A 6826-nucleotide genomic window follows, 5' to 3' on the forward strand; every position below is an offset into this window, starting at 1 on the left:
AGGGGGGCGGAGTGGGTGGTAAGGGAGGGGGTGGGGGCAGGGGGGAAAAATGACCCAAGCCTTGTATGCACATATGAATTAAAAAAAAAGAAGATGTGGGCTGACGAAGGGTCTAATTCCTGTAGGTAACCTTGGTCAAGGTTCTTGTCCTTTGAGGACTCAGTTTCTCCCTGTAAATGGGTCTCATATGCCCCCTCACAGCCATGCTAAGTTAGAAGAGGTTATGTGGGGCATTGGCCCTGGTACCTGGCCCTCAGTCACTGTGTAAGGCTGTGATTGTTGGAGCTGACCCTGGAATTTGGGCTCCCAGTATGACTGGGGTTGGTGGACTGCCTCAGTGAGGAGGAAGAAGGTTAGGGAGTTAAGAGGAGCATTGGGGGAAAGAGGAAACACAACTCTCCTCGGGGACACTGTCCAGCTGAGGTTTTCCCCAGCTTTGCCCACTATCTTTTCTCAAGTCTCACCCACCCACACCCTTTTCTGCTGCCTTTGGGGTGGCAGGAGGTGGCCCTACAGAGAGCCTCACTGGGGCATTGGGGCTGCATGCTCAACCTGGCTAACCTGTGTTGGGAAAATGAGGACTCCAGGAGTGTTTCTGCTTGATGGTTAGGGAACAGCGAGGAGGGGATGCATAAGGGAAATGAAGAGGGTCAGGGGGTTGGAGGGTTCCTGCAGATATCGGGCAGGTCAAGGAGATGTGGAGGAGTCTGGCAGGTAGGGGTGGATCATGAACAGTGGAGGGGTCAGGGAGTTGGATGGGGTGGTCAGGGAGTAGAGATGTTTTCAGAGGGGGAGGTGGGCAGATTGGTGGGGTGTGTGGTCAGGGAGTGGGTGGAAGTAGGAAGAAGGGAAGGGTAGTGGAGGAGGAAAAGGGTAAGGAAGGTAGGGAGGAGTCAGGGAGCTGGGGAGGGGTAAGAGAGATGGGTTTGGGTAAAGGAAGTCGGGGTAAGGGAGGTGTGGCGTGGGCAGGTACAGAGTGCAGTCAGGGTGATGTGTAGGTGTCTGGGTGTTGAGCAGGGGACTGGAACATGTGGTCAACTTAAGAGGTAGGAGGGTCAGGGTGGAGGGTAGGAGATGTGGAGAGGCCTCAAGAGGTAGAGGGGTGAAGGAAGAGGGAAGTGGGGGAGAGGTCAGGAATGTGTGCAGGGATCAATAGGTGGAAAAGGTCAGAAGTGGGAACAGGTCAGGGAGGTGAATAGGGGTCAGGGAGATAAGGACAGGTCAGAGAGAGGTGGAGGTCTGACATGGGTAGGGTGAATGGTAATGGATATGGGTCAAGTTCAGGAGGATGGGTAGTGGTCAGGGGTGAGGGGAGGGTCAGTAAGGTGGCAAAGGTGTCAGGGAGGTTGGGGTGAGTGCGGCAGGGTGGTAGGGATATGCCAGGGATGAAGGTGGGAGGGTCAGGGAGGTGGATCTGGATCATTGAGGCGAGGTGGGGCATTTACCCTGCTTTTGTCTTCTCAATTTCTGTACTCTGCTTGAATGTCAGTTTTTTGAAGAAAGGAGCATCGTCAGTTTGTTGCTCCCTGGATACAACATGTTGTAAGAGCCTGGCACACAGGACGTAAACAGTTGAAGTTTGTTGACTGAATAACTTACTGCAGCTTCACATAAGGAGCAGGCTTAGAGGTGGATGCAAATTTCAACATGAAGTCTCACTATTTTTTGGAAATAGAATGGGGCCCGAGAAGAAAAGAATGCTGCCATGAATTCCCCTGTAAACAGAAGATAGTGGGGTGTGGGAGGAACACTGAGCAGGCACACCCTTGGGATTGAGTCACACGGCGGGCAGAGGCTCCACCTTAACCCTGTTCTCCCAGCTTCACGGGATCCCTTCACCTGCAAACAGTGCCCAAGGCACCTTAGAGACACAGGTCACATGACTGACAACTGACCAATCAGCAGCATCCATCCTCAGCGCCCTCCCGTGATTGGCTAAGGTCTAGACATGTGACCAATCAGGTTACAGAGGTTAGACCGCAGTGTTTGAACTATGCGAGGCGGTTGCTGAGACGGTTGGTGCTGTGAACCTAAAGCCAGAGACCTCAGTTCAATGATAGCAGCACCGAGGGCAGGAAGCAGAGACGTGAGGGAGGCTGGGAGAGGTAGTCCTGGTGTCATCATCCAACACCCAGGTACAGCCATGCCTGACACCACCTGCCATTAGATTCCTTAGGGTTTTTTGTTTGTTTTTGCGGTACTGGGGGTTGAACTCAGGCCCTTGTGCTTGCTAGGCAAACTATCACTTCCACAACACTCCCAAGTCCATTTGCTTTTAGTTTTGGTTTTCAAACAGGGCCTCATGCTAACTGTGCCCAGGCTGGCAACAAACTTGTGGTCCTCCCGCCTCACCTCCCAGCAGCTGGGACCACAGCACAGGTGCGCATGACCACACTCTCCTAGACTTCGTGTTTTTCTTTCCTTTTCCACCTTTGTTGGCTTGTTGATCATAACCACTGTGTATTGGGTTTTATTCCACTGGCTAGCCAAAGTTCTTGGAGAACCCTGGGCAGCAGGAGCACGGATTTAGGACAGCTGCCAGTGCATCCTGGTAAGTGTGAGACGCCAGCACGGATGGCCACCGAGCTCTGATCTTGGTCCCCAATGGATTCCACCCATGTCTCTCGTTGGATTGCTACAGGCTGGCCTGCTCACATTGCCTAGGTGACTCCTCAGGGGATTAGCCCTGGTGATGTGCCAGCCACATCCCCATTGTAGAGGACAAAACAGGCTTGCAGAAGGAAAAGGCAGGGCAGAATGAGCAGGACCATAGACCCAGTTTGTGTTCTGGAAAGCTGCAGACCATGAACTGTGTGACGAGGCACAGGCACTCGGTGCCATCACCAGCACTCTATGGGTGTCCATGATTTGGTGATCGCCATGAGCTGGGATGAGACTCACAAACATATCCATCTGGAAGGGAGGTAGGAAGAGAGTGGCCTGTTGTTTTCTGTGACCTGTTTTTCTTGTATTTCACCAGCTACCCACACCCAGTGTCCCTTTCCCTGCATTTGCTGAACAATGACAGAATCATATACTTGTGACCTCCTGGACATCTCCCCACTCCACATGTCAGACAGACCTTGAGACGGTTGAGGGCCTGGGACAGAGAACTGAGTTGGCAGGGGAATTACTGGACAGAGAAATTGTAACTGAGCACCAAAGGCTGGATCACTAGGGAACATGTTTGTCTGAGGGACCAGAGAACCGGTCTAGTGGTGGCTTAGACTACATTTGACTGTAATTTTTGTGCTGCATTGAGTGAGGGTCAGAGGTGGCAACGGGAAAGAAGCAAGTGGAGATTCACGGGATGGGGAGGGAGTGACCCTGGTGCTGACCTTAGCTGACTTGTGCCTTTCTTAATAAAACGGGGCTAGCAAAACCTATCATGCAAGTGATGGGAGCAGTAACCTGATCCATACCTGGGATGTCTGTAGTGAGCTCAGTATCAAAATGAACTCCCATTTAGCAGATGAAGAAACTGAGGCACCGGGAGGTGTAAAGTACTAGGTTAGCACCTCAGCATACTCACTTTGGGTGGGACACAGAGATTGTTTTTTTATGAGAAAATGGATAAGACTCCCCACAAGAAAGGAAAACAAATGAGAGCTGCATGTGGGGATGCACAGATGTAATCCGAGCTACTAGGAAAGTAGAAACTGGGGGATCAGCATGTGAGGACAACCTGGGCAAAAATTAGTGAGACCCCACCACAATAAGCAAGTTTGGTGTGGTGTGGCACACCTATATGGGAATAATACAAAGCAAAATGGGCTGGAGCTGTGGCTCAAGTGGTAGATTACTTGCATAGCAAGTGCAAGGCCCTGAGTGCAAGCCCCAGAACCATCAAAATATAAATTAAAAAAAGAGACTAGGTCAGGGAGGTCACTGATAAAAATAAGGTCTAAGATTAAAATACCATCATGGAAATAATAAATGTAAAGCCTCCATAAATGGTCAAATGAAAAAATAAATCATCAGAAGAATGATAGCTTTCAAACTGAGAGTGAGGAGTTCACCCAAAGACAGCTCACAGTATGTCTGTAAATAAGTATTTCTTGTTTATCTGAACATTAAGAATAAACAGATGACAAGCCACTATCAGGACTGAGTGCTTTGTTGAGCAGCTGTGACACAGGAGTTCCAGATCTGAGATTCAGGGAGTGACAAGAAGACAATTGAAGTGCTAGTGTGTACATTATGTTTTGAGACTACAGGAAGCAGGAATCACCCAAAAGGTGTGGTGAGTGATAAATACAACTGTGGTTGACCATCCCCTGGCCTCCTGGTAAAATTCAAACCCTCACGGGGCCAGCCACACCCTTCACCTCCTCATTTCCTGCTCTGTGCCACCTCCCCATCTATAAATGCTAGAAAACCAAACTCAAAACCACTAAGAACCACAGGAACACCAAGGGTGTGGGGCCTGGAAGCCACGTGGGATAGCAGAGTGGGAACCCATGAGGGCTTTCTGCTGGGGAGGCTGCCCTGTGAGTCTTGGGGTATGGGCAGAGGCAGAAATATAGGGTGTTACTGATGGAAAACCTAAAGAAGTCCTCTACCTTCCCTTTGCCTGCAGATGTCTGATGGGCGACTGCAACGTATGGAAAGACGTGGTGCTGCTGTCTTCCCCTTTGCTGCCTTAACCTTGGGCTCAAGTTCTCAGCCCTGTGAGCAGATGGCCTCTGATCTGATCCTTGTCCTTGTGCTCTTTCAGCTCTGAAGTTCCTTCAGGAGAGACGATGACCTCCATCAGCCCATCTTAGCACCTCACTAAAAGCTGCCTCTCCCTTTGTTTGGAGAGCTGGGTCTCCTCTCTGGTCACTGTGGGCTCCCTTTGTTCATGGGCCAAAGCCCCATTAAAGCTGTCTGCATTCCCTAAACATGTGACTTGGCTTGGTTTCTGTTGCGTTCATGCCAAAAGACCCTGTGTCCGAAGTACCACAAGGGTTGTGTCAGTGTGGAGTGGAGACACTGATGAGAGGTGTGGGCAGAGTGTGAGGATGAGATCTCTGGATGCTTCTGTTTCTAGATTGATTAGAAATCTGGGGCCATTCAGACCTCCTAGGTTGGAATCTGAGCAGGAATCAGATCCCAGATGACTCCGGGAAGCACTAGTCTCAAAGATTACTGTCTTCCCATAGTGGAGTAGTAGGGCTCATGTCACGTGTGCAGCTCTGTGTGGACTGCAGTGTGGCAGTGTGTATGGAGGAGCTTTAAAGCTGCTGCTGGGCTTTGGTCCTTTATTTCCATTCTGAGACTCTTACTTGAGGAAACCATCTGAGGGGGAGAGAGACTGTAACACATGAAGATCAATCAGTAGTGGTTGTGATTGTAACCAGTGCACACCCACAAACGGCAAAGGGGAGGCAAGTGTGCCACTGTGTACTGACTGTTTCATTGCTACAATCGGTGTTTCAAAAGGATTTTGCGAGGAGTACAGTGACAAGATAGACACAGTGCCACCCTCTTGATGCTGACATTCTGCTAGGGAAGGACAATGATCAAGCAGACAAGACAGTTTCAGATTGTGACATGTCCACAGAAAGAGGGAGTAATGTGGTAGAGAATCATGGGTGGGCTTGGGGGGCTTATATAGAGGGCAGTGTGGGGAAGGCCTGTCCTAGAAGGTGACATTTGAAGTGAAGGGTGAATCACCAGAGGGACACAGTGAATTCAACAGCCAGTGGCAGAGTGCCCAGGCAGAGGGGACAGTAGTTTCTAAGATATTGAAGTTGGTAGGGTTGGCTGTGTGACACTGGAATTGAAGAGACATGACTCATGGGAATCCAGGGGGACGCTGCAGCTCTAAGAAGCTGGCAAGGGAGCAGGGACAGAGCCCTCTGGCCTCATGGCCAGTGGTGGAATTTGAATTTGTTTTGAGGGTAGGTAGAATTCTGAGTTTTGAGTCTATCCAAGTATTCCAATTGTTTGTGCCTCTATCATGGGTGATTTGGTGTTTCTAGGACTTTGACCGCATCATCCACATTACTGGATTATTTGTTGTACACTAATTCATGGTAACATCTTTTAATTTCTGTAAATTCAGTAGTTATGCACTCACATTTCTTCCTGATTTTATTGAGTCTTCTCCCTTTTGTTAGTCAATCTAGGTATGAGGATGACAATTTTGATCATCTTTTCAAATAGCCGGCTTCTGACGCTATCCCAAAAGAGCAAAGCATCTGCCAACATGTTGCACTGACTGGTGAAATGGAAAGTGCGATCAGTCAAGGTGAGTACAGATCGAGGAGTTTGTTGACTGGGTGAAGTCCATGGAAAGGCAGCAGCAGGAGCAACTTTTCCAGAAGAGCAGAGTCTGGAAGGCTCAGTAGCATATCCAGTTGGTGAGTAGAGACCCAGCTGGTGCAAATTTGTCATTTTGCTTAAAGCTTTCATAGGTTCATTTATTCAACAGAACCTTTCAAGTGCACCATCTGCAGCAGAACTAAAGAGATCTAAAATATGCTTCATTAAGCATCAGTGAACCATGATCAAGTCCTCCAACAGCCATGTGGTAGAACATGTATGACTAGAGAAAAAGACCTAGGTCAGGCTCTACTCTTACCTGTGGTGTGGAGACAGGTGTGCACATAGCACAATAGAGGGAAGGGGTAAGGATGTAGAGAGGAGAACTGTAAGAAGCCAGACTCTCCTAGAACTGGCTGAATAAAACTGACATGTACTTCTGGGAGCTGGGTGTATATTGAAGAGTCCGTGTGAGGCAAGGTGAATTAGGGAAATTTTGGGACTCGAGAAAAAATACTACATCTTAGATTAACCATGCTTTGGCTCAGGAACCACCCTCACCTGGCCAGGAAATGCC

The 6826-nt window shown here is 49.3% G+C and overlaps 1 long non-coding RNA gene across 1 annotated transcript; it reads left to right on the forward strand.

Moving 5' to 3' along the window:
* Nucleotides 1-915: 915 nt before the first annotated feature.
* Nucleotides 916-4873, forward strand: LOC141423850 (uncharacterized). Its single transcript, XR_012448620.1, has 3 exons — nt 916-2551; nt 4079-4490; nt 4580-4873. It is a non-coding gene; the product is annotated as an uncharacterized lncRNA (long non-coding RNA).
* Nucleotides 4874-6826: the final 1953 nt, after the last annotated feature.

Source organism: Castor canadensis, chromosome 6 (assembly GCF_047511655.1).
Source record: "Castor canadensis chromosome 6, mCasCan1.hap1v2, whole genome shotgun sequence".
Classification (NCBI taxonomy): Eukaryota; Metazoa; Chordata; class Mammalia; order Rodentia; family Castoridae; genus Castor; species Castor canadensis.